The 14,302-nt window shown below is 42.1% G+C and overlaps 1 protein-coding gene across 1 annotated transcript in view; it reads left to right on the top strand.

Annotated features, from left to right (window-relative positions):
• The window catches only part of tdrd3 (tudor domain containing 3), a 143,112-nt gene extending 140,526 nt beyond the window's left edge, over positions 1–2,586 (top strand). The window contains exon 14 of the mRNA XM_043691162.1: positions 1,978–2,586. The gene's annotated coding sequence lies outside the window, so the exon portion shown is untranslated. The remainder of the gene's footprint in view (positions 1–1,977) is intronic.
• Positions 2,587–14,302: the final 11,716 nt, after the last annotated feature.

Below are 14,302 nucleotides of genomic sequence, written 5' to 3'. Positions count from 1 at the left end.
TATGGTCGCTGGCCCCAAAGTGCTCCCCCACTGACACCTCAGTCACCTGCCCTGCCTTATTTCCCAAGAGTAGGTCAAGATTTGCACCTTCTCTGGTAGGTACATCCACATACTGAATCAGAAAATTGTCTTGTACGCACTTAAGAAATTTTCTTCATCTAAACCCTTAACACTATGGCAGTCCCAGTCAATGTTTGGAAAGTTAAAATCCCCTACCATAACTACCCTATTATTCTTACAGATAGCTGAGATCTCCTTACAAGTTTGTTTCTCAATTTCCCTCCGACTATTAGGGGGTCTATAATAACAATCCCAATAAGGTGATCATCCCTTTCATATTTCTCAGTTCCACCCAAATAACTTCCCTGGATATATTTCCGGGAATATCTTCCCTCAACACAGCTGTAATGCTATCCCTTATCAAAAATGCCACTCCCCCTCCTCTCTGGCATTCAGTGGCTAATTTCTACATTTCCCCCCCCCCCCCCCCCCCAAACTTGATTACATGATGTCTGTGTGTTACCCTGCCAGTCATTAGACACCTGAGCACAAGATATATAACCTTTGCTGCCTTACCATCTACTTAACCAATGTACCCCCCCCAAACTTGATTACATGATGTCTGTGTGTTACCCTGCCAGTCATTAGACACCTGAGCACAAGATATATAACCTTTGCTGCCTTACCATCTACTTAACCAATGTACCATCAAGAGTGAATGAGGCCAGATTTTAATTCATGGTGATTGGCACAGTCTAAGGTTTATTACTTAGATTTCAGAAAGCCGTTTAAGTTTAGCCACTCAGAGGAAGGGAATACTCTGAATGCTTCAGTACATGACTTAGGTTTTAGGGATGAATTTTGTTTTATTCATTGGATCTTGGCATTGCCATTATTCATTGCCCAACCCCGATTTGCCATTGAGAAGATGGTGGCCCGCGAATCCATACAGTGGATCTGCATCAGAGTAGACCGTTTGGCCCATCTAGTCCACACTGACAGCATTCCATCCAGACCCAACCCCTTTCCTTTCTCTGTAACCCTGTATTTCCCATGGCCAATCTGCCTAACTTGCACTTCTTTGAACTGTGGGAGGAAACCAACGCACCCAAAAGAAACCCACGCAGACACTCGAATCAAAGCTTGGTCCCTGGCATTGAGGGGTAGCAGTGCTAACCACCGAGTCACTGTGATGCTCCACTGTGCTGATGGCGACCCAGTTGAATCTCTGGCATGTTTTTATTTATGTGGATTTGTCCACTTCTCATTTAAGTGGTTCACTGTATTGTTCAGATATGTATTTTCCAAACAAATTAAACATTTTCAATCTTAATGAACAGCACAAGTTTAAACAAAATTTGATTAAATATTATTTAATGGTGTATTATTCCAAAATCATTGTTGCAGTCAAAAGTCTGAATTGCAGGGTGACTTGGATTGAGAAATGTATATCAAGAGTAAGTAATCAGATTAAATGTGATGATTTGGAGGTTGTCAAAGTGTGCGATCTTCTTGTAGATCCTTTCCACTTTGAGTTAGCAGTAAGTGGTGTCGATGGTAGTCATCTCCAAATCATGATTAACATCGACCCCACTTGCTGTCTCTCTCTCTCTCAACCTGCCTTTGCACCTGTTATTCTATCACCTGAAAATTAGGCTGAACTACCTTTTCTTTCTACCCCAAAGTTATTAATAAGTGTTGCAAAGTTCATCATCTGCTAGCATATGGATCTTAACTGTGGTCTTAGAACCCCTGCAACGTATATTATCACTTGTATTTGGAACCAATTCACATCTTGCTTGTTTTTGTTTGGTGTGTTTCAAGATTTACAGTGGACCATGTAATTAGTTGCTCTGAAGGCATTGGTGCCTTTTTCAGTATGGAACAGTTATGTTGTGGAAACTTTAAAAATGTTCGGAAGTGCCATGCGGTGGATTCTGTATATTAAAGTTTCTCTTTGTCTCTCCTTTTCTTCAGGTTCAGCAGAGAAAGGTTCCAGAAGCAGAACTTGTTTCCAGCCATTTATTTTACAAATTTTGAAGATGTAGCAACGTGCAAAGAACACACAATGATGGACTTTAGTTTGCAGTGTATAACATCAGCAAAAAGAACTCGTAGATAAAATAATTAATTTTTAAAATCTTGTTCATAAAAATTGTAGTGCATTGTATTATTTGTTTTTTTTTGTATTGAACTACAATATTCTGCAATCACAAAGATTTGATATAATATCTGAATTTTTTTGTTTGACATCTTTTTAAAAGTAAAAATTTTAGTTCATAGAAGACCTTATTAAATATGCAAGAGGCATACACTTGTGCCTTTTCGAGGTTTGATCCAAAACCATACAATAAAACAATTTGTGGACGAGAGATTGGGAAAAGGTTTAGGGAAGTTTATGAAATATTTAATTTAAAATGACCCTTTTGAAGTACATTTTTAAAATATTGTGTTCAGTTTAACAGTTTTGATACAAAATATCAGCATAAAGTAGTTCAAGAATTAAATTCTTTGGTGTAGAAAAACCTTTTAGATGGAATTTACTTTCAGATTATGTATTGTTAACGTGATTATTAAATATAAAAGCAAATCTCTCCTCAGAGGTAAATTGAATTTTCTTTATTCATTCAAGGGATGTGGGTATTGCTGCCTTGGTCACCATTTATTGCCCATCCCTATTTGTCCAGAGGACAGTTGAGGGTCAAGCACGTTTACAGCAACTTTCATTCAACATTTTCTTATAGTGTTATAAATAGTTCCACTATTATCAACAATGTGGACTATTACCAGTTTCATTTGAATGGCATACATTATTCTTGTATATGTTCCATGTTTAGTTCTGAAATGAAATAATCTGCAAAAATAATTCACTGTTGGTAAAATGTTGCCGGAATGAGATGCTGCTGTGTAGGTTTGCTGCCTTTGATGGGTAGTGTTGAATGGTGGAAGTATTTATAGGACCTTAAATGTAGCTGAGAAAGTGCAAAGCGGCATGGCTTCAGAAAAGATCTAATACCCGACAGCTGCCATCCATGAGGTACAGCCAACCCCAGTAACAGAATTGTATTCAGATACAATCAGTATAATAGTTCAAGATGTGCCTTTACTATGACTATCAACACGTAACCAACCTAATTCAGGAAGTACAGGAGAGCCTAGCAGCTACATCTAAATGTCGTGCTTACCCCTTGAAGCTATACCAGGGCTACATGAAAGCTAAGAAACAAAAGTAGCATGAGGGAGTTAGGGAATCCCACTGCCAGCAGTGCACATCAAAGCTCGACAGTCCTTCCTCAACAGTTGAAATGACAATGGGCAGTTAACCAGCCGGGGGAGAAGGATTCACAACGAATTCCCATTCTCAATGAATGGGAAGCCCAGAAACGCAGTGGAATTGATGCAGCTAAAACATTTGCCATCATCATCAGCCAAAATTTCTAATTGGATTGTTGTAAGGCAATGTCCCCAGTTCTAAACACAATGTCCAGGAAAATCGAAACATCCAGCATCTGATTTGTTGAATGTCAAACCCTGTTCAGATTCTATATGTTTGAATGAGATGGCTTGTCATTCTTCTAAACACCAGAGAAAATGGGCCCCTGCTGTTCAATCATTCCTTGTAGGACAGTGCCTGCATTCTCAGAGTAAATTTGGTGAGCCATTGTTACCCTCCCTCTATGGTGTATATCTCTTTCCATAGATAAGGAGACCAAAATTACAAACACTGCTCCTGTTGTGCTCTCACCAAGAGTCATTGTAATTGTTGTAAGGTATCTTCACTCCTGATACTAAATTCTCTTAGAATAATGACCAACATGCCATTTGCCTTTTTAGCTGCATGATAATTTTGTGATTAACGAACAAAGATACCCAATCCCTGTTGAAGTACAACATTTCCCAACCCCCTCAATCTAGTCATACAGCACCAAACAAGCCCTTTGGCCCACCATGTCTATACCAACAACAAACATTGAAATACACCAATCCCATTTACCTGCTCTTGTCCATCTCCTACTATGCTCCATCTTAAGTCTTCATCCAGATGCTTCCTAAGTGTTGTGAGAGAACCTGCCTCCACCATCCTCTTAGGCATATTTTTACCTGCCTCGGGGTGAAAAATCTTTTACTCAGATCTCCTGTAAACCACTTCCTCCTCACCTTAAACCTATGCCCTCTGGTCCTGGACACATCTGCAATGGGGAAGAGTTTCCCAATTTTGCATCCTCCATCAGTTCCCCCACAGCCTACTCTGCTCCAGGGAAAACAAACCAAGCCCACCTCATCTCTCCTCATAACTGAGACTTTTCATCACAGGCAACATCCTGGTGAATCTGCTCCGCATCTGCTCCAGTGCAATCATGCCCATCCAATAACTTAAGAAAAGTTATGTTTTTCTTACAGAAATGGATAAGCTCATGTTTCTGCACATTGTATTCCATCCAGCAGGTTCTTGCCTACTGCACTCTGTCACAACTTGAATGAAGAAAAGTGTTGGTAATCATACAATGAGGTTCTTCAAATCAACACAAACTCTCTAAATGTGTAAGAATTCCAATGAGACCACCAAAACCCAATTTACCTGAATGGCTGCTAAGCAGGATGTAAACAGCACAACAGATTTACTTTTATAAAAAATAACTCCTTTTGTAATGTACAACTTTAATAAGAACAGTAGAAAACAAAATTGTCATTAATGCAGTTTAAACTATACCCCTTCAAATGCATGAAGAGAAAGTGAGGTCTGCAGATGCTGGAGATCAGAGATGGAAATGTGTTGCTGGAGAAGCGCAGCAGGTCAGGCAGCATCCAGGGAACAGGAGAATCGACGTTTCGGGCATTAGCCCTTCTTCAGGAATGAGGAAAGTTACTCACTGAAACCTTTGTAGAGGTTGCCCGAAACGTCGATTCTCCTGTTCCCTAGATGCTGCCTGACCTGCTGCGCTTCTCCAGGAACACATTTCCATCCCTTCAAATGCATGCAAACTTACAATTAATAGATGCTAAAAGCCGCATTAAAACATGTGGATGTTTTAATGAATATAGACCAGGTAAACAAAGCACTAAAGATCCGATGTAGAAAGTCCATTTTCTTCTCACAGTCCTTTAATTTTTTGCAACAGTGAGGCACCTTTGTAACAGGAAGGTCATCTTTCGTTTGAATGATGGATCAATCTTCTCTCTGAAGCTTTCTGGGTAATCTGCATTTCTCCAGTCAGAGGGAGCGAGAAAGGGACTGAGAAGATGCTCTCTACCGGCTAAAGGCTTTCACTCTTGACACCTAAGCACTTTTTAACACTGCAACTCAACCAATCAGGAAGCTGTCTCCATTCAGAATTTCCTTAACTTGAAAGATTTTTAGGGTGTAGGTTTGCTCAGTGAGCAAACCTACACCCTAAACCTCAACCTGAGCTACAAACCTTCACAAACCTTGAAAGATTCTGGTTGTTGTGGGTATTGTGGGTATGTTCACCGAGCTGGGAAGTTGATTTGCAGACGTTTCCTCCCCTATCTGGGTGACATCTTCAGTGTTTTGGAGCCTCCTGTGAAGAGCTGCTGTACTGTGTCTTCTGGAATTTATTTGGTTCCGTTCCTGCTGCTTCCCGTTGCCGGTTCCGGTCATTCATCGTAGTGGCCGGTACACTGGGTCCAGGTCTATGTGCTTGTTGATGAAGTCTGTGGATGAGTGGCTTGCTTCCAGAACTTCTCCAGCTGTCTTCTTTTTAGCTTGTCCTACGATCGTTGTGTTGTCCCAGTTGAATTTGTGGTCCTTGTCATCTGTGTCTACGGCTACTAGGGACAGCTGGTTGTGGCACTTAGTAGCTAGTTGGTGTTAACGGATGTGGATTGCTAGTTGTCTGCCTGTTTGTCTTATATAGTGTTTCATGCAATCTCTGCTTGGAATCTTGTACACCACATTTGTCCTGTACATGATGGGTATTGGCTCTTGCTGTCTTGAAAGATTCTTGGTGCCATTCAGTCTTGACTTCTCTCTCCTTCCACAAAGCAACATTGTCAAACACAATTCAACAGAGTGCAACAGCTGTTTGTACTTGGCAAAACTTCCCTGATCTTCAATTGACGCAGTGCCTTCAAATTCTGTTAGTAAACCAAAAAATGAAAAATGTATGAAGACTTACATTCACATTGCCTTTCTGAATGCCCTTGAAACGTCTGTGCATTGTCCTTGCAACTTTCATTTCCACCTGATATTGTTGTTTGTAAATTTTGAAATATTGCATTTATTCCCCATATTCTAATCATTGATTTATCAGGCAACTAAACTGTCAGCAAAGTGGTTACAAGTATTGTTAGCAGCACTGTCAAGTGGCACTTTGGCAGTAATGATCTGTTTACCAATATTGACTTTGGGTTCCACCAGTATCCTACGGCTAGCTGCTGCACCAATGACCTTCCCCCCCATCATACAGTCATAACTGGAAATGTTTGCTTGATGATGGTAAAGTTACATTTGCAATTACTCAGATCTGAAGTGCTCTGTGCCCATATGCAGCAATACCTGGATACTATTCAGACTTGGGTTGAAAAGTAGCGAATAACATTCATACCTTACCAGGGCCAGTGAATTACCATTTCTGACTTGAAAGAATCCAGCGATTTCCTTTTGACATTTTGCATTGTCATCATGACCTACCTACCATCGACATCCTTGGGGTTTCCATTTCCCAGAGACTGAACTGGCCATGTAAATACTGTGACAACAGGAACAAGTCAGGAAGCTGAGAATTCTGTGGTGAGTAACTCACCTCCTGACTCCCCAAAGCCTGTCGACCATCTACAAGGCAAGACTACGATGGAATACTTGCCTGATGTGGGCAGCTACAATAACCTTCATTGGGCGGCATGGTGGTACAATGGTTAGCACTGCTGCCTCACAGCGCCAGAGACCCGGGTTCAATTCCCGACTCAGGCAACTGTTTGTGTGGAGTTTGCACATTCTCCCCATGTCTGTGTGGGTTTGCTCCGGTTTCCTCCCACAATCCAAAGCTGTGCAAGTCAGGTGAATTGGCCATGCTAAATTGCCCATAGTGTTAGGTGAAGGGGTAAATGGGTTGCTCTTCAATCCACCGACTTCTTCAGAGGGTCGGTGTGGACTTGTTGGGCAGAAGGGCCTGTTTCCACACTGTAAGTGATCTAATAAGACTATAAGACATAGGTGTGGAAATAAGGCCATTCGGCCCATAGAGTCCACTCCACCATTCAATCATGGCTGACAGGCATTTCAATGCCACTTTGCAAATGATGCTTGACATCACCAGGTAAAAAGCTTTCCACTGGATTATCATAAACTTTTATACCTTTCACATGGAGGACAGTGGCAGGGGTCAACATCACATTTTGCCAGGGTGCTCCTTCCAAGAACATGAGTTGTGTTACTGAGAAGGTCTCCTGAGAATATCATCAGCTTCAAGGTCTGGTATAAGCCACAAACTCTATGGACTTGGAACAATCTTGCTATTGTTTAAATATCACTATCTGGACCATCCACCAGAACGTCACTGTGAATCGAACTGCACCAGTGGATTGAAGTGGCTCAGGAAGCAAATACTGTCTCAAAGGAAATTAGGAATGGACAAGAAATGCCAACCTTAGACCATAAGGCAGTAAGATATGGGAACAGAGTCAGCTGTTTGGCCCACTGAGTCTGCTCCACCATTCGACCATGGCTGATACGCATCTCAACCCATTATCCTGCTTTCACCCCATAACCCAGGACCCACTTACCTGTCAAGAACCTCTCTGTCTCTATCCTAAATACACTCAGTGACTTGGCCTCCACAGCCCTCTGTGGCAACAAGTTCCACAGATTCACCACTCTCTGGCTGATAAATTCCTCCTTATCTCAGTTCTAAAGGGTTCTCACTCTGAGGCTGTACCCTCAGGTCCTAGTCTCTCCTACTCATGGGAGCATCTTCTCCACATCCACTCTGTCCAGGCCTCTCAGTATTCTATGAGTTTCAACCAGATCCCTCTTCATCTTTCTAAACTCGATTGGGTACTTGTCAACAATAAATGCATTTCGAGAGAATTTTAAAAGTCCCAGGTTTTATGATGTGTCTGTTAATGGTTAGAAATTGTGGCTATCTCCATGTTGTGGAATCCCAAGACTATTTTACTTAATTCAAACAAATGGTGTGATGATGTGACATTAATTTGTGGCAGCTACATTAGTCTTGTCCCTACCTCTGGATTAAGAGGCCAGGGTTCATGTCTCATTTGCTCCAGGGGTGTGTAATAACATCTCTGAACAGGTTGATGAGAAACTATCAGAAAGACAGTGAATGCAACCCAGTTCTGGATTTTTTATTCACTGTCATCCAGTTTACCTTTGACACATCTCACATGACAGGGTGTTGTTGAGGGTTGGGTGGAGAATGGGTATCTTCAAATACAACACACCACAAATTTCATGCTGAACTCACCAATAAACACCTGTCATGGTGTGTGTCATGTGAGGCCTACACAGTGACAAAAAGCAGCTTCTCTGAATACTTGGTTCCTTTTCAAAACATTTTATTAAATTTCTGATAAATGCCTTCAGCAAGATTAACTTTCCAGGAAAATTTTTCTCAATCTGGGATAGCACAAAATATTCTTCATCCAATATCTCCCAATTCTCAGCGCATTGTTTATTTGCCAAGCACTTTATATAAATATGTAAAAGAACATTATGTCAATCAGATTTGTTACTTTAATTTCAACCATTTTACACGCAATTATTCTTGCAGAATTTGGTGTATTGTCATAAGTCTGACATATATTTTAAAGCGAAGTATTTACCAATGACTAATGAAAAGAACTGAAAGATAAGATTTCACCTTTTAATACTTTTAATGTAACAAATAAAATAAATTCAACAAAGATAAAACAGTAATTAACAACCAACTAACAAAATATCTAATAATCATAGAATGATCAAATCATTGCAGTGTGGAAGCAGACCATTTGGCCTCTTGAGTCCACACTGACCCTCCAAAGAACAGCCCACCCAAACCCACCAATCAACCCCCATCCCCCCACCCCCACTTTATCCCTGTAATCCCCCATTTTGCATGGCCAATCCACCTAGCCTGTATATCTCTGGACGCTATGGGCAATTTAGCATGACCAATCCACATAGCTTGCACATCATTGGACTGTAGGAGGTAACCAGAGCACCCGGAGGAAACCCACGCAGACACGGGAGAGTGTACAAGCTCCACGCAGACAGTCGCTCAAAGCTGGAATTGAATCCAGGTCCTTGGCATTGTGAGGCAGTAATATTAGCCACTAAGTGGTTACATGTAAGCTTTGCATTAACTAACTAAGGCCATGAAAATATGTCTTATGGAATGATTTGTAGGTGCCAGTGTTGGACTGGGGTGGACAAATTTAAAAATCACACAACACCAGGTTATAGTCCAACGGGTTTATTTGGAAGCACTAGCTTTTGGAGCGCTGCTCCTTCATCAGGTGGTTGGAAGCTAGTGCTTCCAAATAAACCCGTTGGACTATAACCTGGTGTTGTGTGATTTTTAAGTTTGTCTTATGTAAGGCCTTGTGTTTGAATCCATTCTGTCAGATAGGTCACACTCCAGGAGTAATCTCACAGTCACTCCCAGCTCCTCAGAAGGCATAGATCTCCCAACCACACCAGGTCAACATCATCACTGTTCTTCAGCTATATCATCGAGTTCAACTGTGTTTTCCAAGGCATCACTGTCAACAGCAAAGTGCACCTTAGATCTTTCAAAGTATCTTCTGTTCTTTGCACTTTCTTTTGAGCAGAAACTGAACTAACACCAGCATTCTGGTGGGCGGCACGGTGGCACAGTGGTTAGCACTGCTGCCTCACAGCGCCAGAGACCCGGGTTCAATTCCCGCCTCAGGCGACTGACTGTGTGGAGTTTGCACGTTCTCCCCGTGTCTGCGTGGGTTTCCTCCGGGTGCTCCGGTTTCCTCCCACAATCCAAAAAGATGTGCAGGTTAGGTGAATTGGCCATGCTAAATTGCCCGTAGTGTTAGGTAAAGGGTAAATGTAGGGGTATGGGTGGGTTGCGCTTCGGCGGGGCAGTGTGGACTTGTTGGGCCGAAGGGCCTGTTTCCACACTGTAAGTAATCTAATTCTGCTAGGTCTCAAACATCTGAATAGTTCCCACTAAGTCTTCACAGCAGAAGCTTTATTGTCTGCATCTCAAACAGCGCGGCCCATTTTCTGTGCGATTTTATTATAAAACTAGCAGTCAACAATTCGATAGATTTATTTGAATATCTCTCCCCATAGCCACTCGATTCCAGTTGGATCCTAAATGCCCAAAGTGACTGAGCTGAGCATTTTTTTCCATTGATGTGTTTTTCATGAGTTCACCATCCCCCTTTTCTGTTTGATTTTAAGATAAAGCAGACATCTTAAAGTGTTCATGACATTATTCCTCGGCAGTTCCTTTGATGTTTTTGCAGTTAATGCTGACTTATTAGTTCAAGTTTCATTGTTTCCATCATCACTCTGGACATGACTCCGACTTAAGATCCCTGTTCCAAAGGAAATTGCTGTATTTCAAAATGCAATTCAGTGCAGAGAGTACTCCTGAGTCTGGAGAACTTTACAACAACCATTGTGTTCTCAAGTAATCTCTTTACCTTTTAAAGGTTACTTAGCAATATTAGTGATGGGTTTCAAAATCCACATCTCAAGATTTAAGATGTTTCCTTCTGACACATACAATTGAAAGTGAGTTGCTGTATCACTTAATTATTTTGAGCAGAAGATTACCCAGTTTATTGAATCATAGTCACAGAGTCATAGAGGTGTACAGCATGGAAACAGACCCTTCGGTCCAACCTGTCCATGCTGACCAGAAAACCCAACCCAATCTAGTCCCACCTGCCAGCACCCGGCCCATATTCCTCCAAACCCTTCCTATTCATATACCCATCCAAATGCCTCTTAAATGTTGCAATTGTACCAGCCTCCACCACTTCCTCTGGCACCTCATTCCATACATATACCACACGCTGTGTGAAAAAATTGCCCCATAGGTCTCTTTTATATCTTTCCCCTCTCACCCTAAACCTATGCCCTCTAGTTCTGGACTCCCCGACCCCAGGAAAAAGACTTTGCCTGTTTACCTATCCAAGCCCCTCATAATTTTGTAAACATCTGTAAGGTCACCCCTCAGCCTCCAACGCTCCAGGGAAAACAGCCCCAGCCTGTTCAGCCTCTCCCTATAGCTCAAATCCTTCAACCCTGGCAACATCCTTGTAACTCTTTTTTGAAGCCTTTCAAGTTTCACAAAATCTTTCCGATAGGAAGGAGACCAGAATTGCACGCAATATTTCAACAGTGGCCTAACCAATGTCCTGTACAGCCGCAACATGACCTCCCAACCCCTGTACTCAATACTCTGACCAATAAAGGAAAGCATACCTAACGCCTTCTTCACTATCCTATCTACCTCCGACTCCACTTTCAAGGAGCTATGAACATGCACTCCAAGGTCTCTTTGTTCAACAATACTCCCTAAGACCTTACCATTAAGTGTATAAGTCCCGCTAAGGTTTGCTTTCCCAAAATGCAGCACCTCGCACCCATCTGCCACTTCTCAGCCCATTGGCCCATCTGGTCCAGATCCTGTTGTAATCTGAGGTAACCCTCTTCGCTGTCCACTACACCTCCAATTTTGGTGTCATCTGCAAACTTACTAACTTGGACCTCTTATGCTCGCATCCAAATCATTTATGTAAATGACAAAAAGTAGAGGACCCAGCAACGATCCTTGTGGCACTCCACTGGTCACAGGCCTCCAGCCTGAAAAACAACCCTCCACCACCATCCTCTGTCTTCTACCTTTGAGCCAGTTCTGTATTCAAATGGCTAGTTCTCCCTGTATTCCATGAGCTCTAACCTTGCTAATCAGTCTCCCATGGGGAACCATGTCAAACACCTTACTGAAGTCTATGTAGATCACATCTACTGCCCTGCCCTCATCAATCCTCTTTATTACTTCTTCAAATAACTCAATGATTTCCCATGCACAAAGCCATGTTGACTATCCCTAATCAGACCTTGCCTTTCCAAATATATGTACAGCCTGTCCCTCAGGATTCCCTCCAACAACTTGCCCACCACCGACATCAGGCTCCCTGGTCTATAGTTTCCTGGCTTGTCCTTACCACCCTTCTTAAACAGAGACATCACGTTAGCCAACCTCCAGTCTTCCGGCACCTCACCCGTGACTGTTGATGATACAAATGTCTCAGCAAGAGGCCTAGCAATCACTTCTCTAGCTTCCCACAGAGATCTTGGGTACACCTTATACAGTCCTGGGGATTTATCCATCTTTAACCATTTCAAGACATCCAGCACTTCCTCCTATGTAATATGCAAGATGTCACCATCTATTTCCCTACAGTCTATACCTTCCATATCCTTTTCCACAGTAAATACTGATGCAAAATATTCATTTAGTATCTCCCCCATTTTCTGTGGCTCCACACAAAGGCCACCTTGCTGATATTTGAGGGGCCCTATTCTCTCCCTAGTTACCCTTTTGTCCTTAATATATGAGTAAAAACCCTTTGGATTCTCCTTAATTCTATTTGCCAAAGCTATCTCATGTCCCCATTTTGCCCTCCTGATTTCCCTCTTAAGTATACTCCTACTTCCTTTATACTCTTCTAATGATTCACTCAATCTATCCTATCTATACCTTACATATGCTTCCTTCTTTTTCTTAACCAAACTCTCAATTTCTTTGGTCACCCAGCATTCCCTACATCTACCAGCCTTCCCTTTCACCCTGACAGGAATATACTTTCTCTGGATTCTCGTTATGTCATTTCTGAAGGCTTCCCATTTTCCAGCCGTCCCTTTACCTGCAAACATCTGCCCCCAATCAGCTTTCGAAAGTTCTTGCCTAATATTGCCTGTAGCACCAGGAGTAATCCAGATATTATTACTCTTGAGGACCTCCTTCTTAAATTTCTGCCTAACTCTCTGTAGTCTTCCTTCAGAATCTCAACCTTTACCCTTCCTATGTGGTTGGTTCTAATGTGGACAATGACCTCCTGCTGGCCCCTTTCCCCCATGAGAACATTCTGCACCCTCTCTGAGACATCCTTGATCCTGTACCAGGGAAACAACACACCATTCTGCTTTTTCTCTGCTGGCCACAGAAACGTCTGTCTGTACCTCTGACTACAGAATCCCCTAACACAATTGATCTCTTGGAACCCGATGTACCCCTCATTGCATTAGAGCCAGTCTCTATACCAGAAGTTTAGCTGTTCGTGCTACGTTCCCCTGAGAATCCATCACCCCCTATATTTTCCAAAACAGCCTACCTGTTTGAAATGGGTATATCCAGAAAAGACTCCTGCCCTCGGTGCCGACCTTGCTTACCCTTCCTGGAGTTAACCCATCTATGTGACTGTATCTGAGATATTCCCCACTTCCTATAACTGCCATCCATCACATACTGTTGCTGTTGCAAATTCCTCATTGCTTCTAATTGATGTAATATAAATTAATACTGTATGTTTGAGATTTATTATGCAAATATTATTTATTTGCAAGTTTCTTGTTTATGAAATGTGGTTGGAATGCCTCCTTGTTGACTCAGGGTGTTTATTCAATTTTAATCATATTTCATCTATTCAAAGTGTATGACTTCAGTAGCTGTGAGCCCAGGTCTATTGTGAATTAGTACCAAAATTGTTTGCTTCTTCTGACTGCGAATTGCTTTTATTTAATACAAAATTTTAATTCAGCAGATTGAGTTGTAGAACACATATATTTGTCGAGATATTGAATGAGATATAGAATGGAGAGCCTTGAGGTATTAGATAGGCATTAACCTTCCCACTGACACTATTGCTTCCTCCAAATGCACCTCTCATTGTGTATTCACTCTGCCCTCTGAAAACAAATGATCTGTGCTCAGCAAAGGACTTAGTTTAATCTTTTTATAGACCCCAATCCTTTTATGACTTCAATTCATTTCAGGCACGGCAAGAAATTGAATTCTTGTTGTGGTTCTGTTCCCCGAGCTGGGAATTTGTGTTGCAGACATTTCGTCCCCTGTCTAGGTGACATCCTCAGTGCTTGGGAGCCCCCTGTGAAGCGCTTCTGTGATGTTTCCTCTGGCATTTATAGTGATTTTTATCTGCCGCTTCCGGTTGTCAGTTCCAGCTGTCCGCTGCAGTGGCCGGTATATTGGGTCCAGGTCGATGTGCTTATTGATTGAATCTGTGGATGAGTGTCATGCCTCTAGGAATTCCCTGGCTGTTCTCTGTTTGGCTTGTC

The sequence above is a fragment of the Chiloscyllium plagiosum genome, chromosome 6 (genome assembly GCF_004010195.1).
Source record: "Chiloscyllium plagiosum isolate BGI_BamShark_2017 chromosome 6, ASM401019v2, whole genome shotgun sequence".
NCBI lineage: Eukaryota > Metazoa > Chordata > Chondrichthyes > Orectolobiformes > Hemiscylliidae > Chiloscyllium > Chiloscyllium plagiosum.
This window is presented reverse-complemented; position numbering and strand designations above follow the sequence as displayed.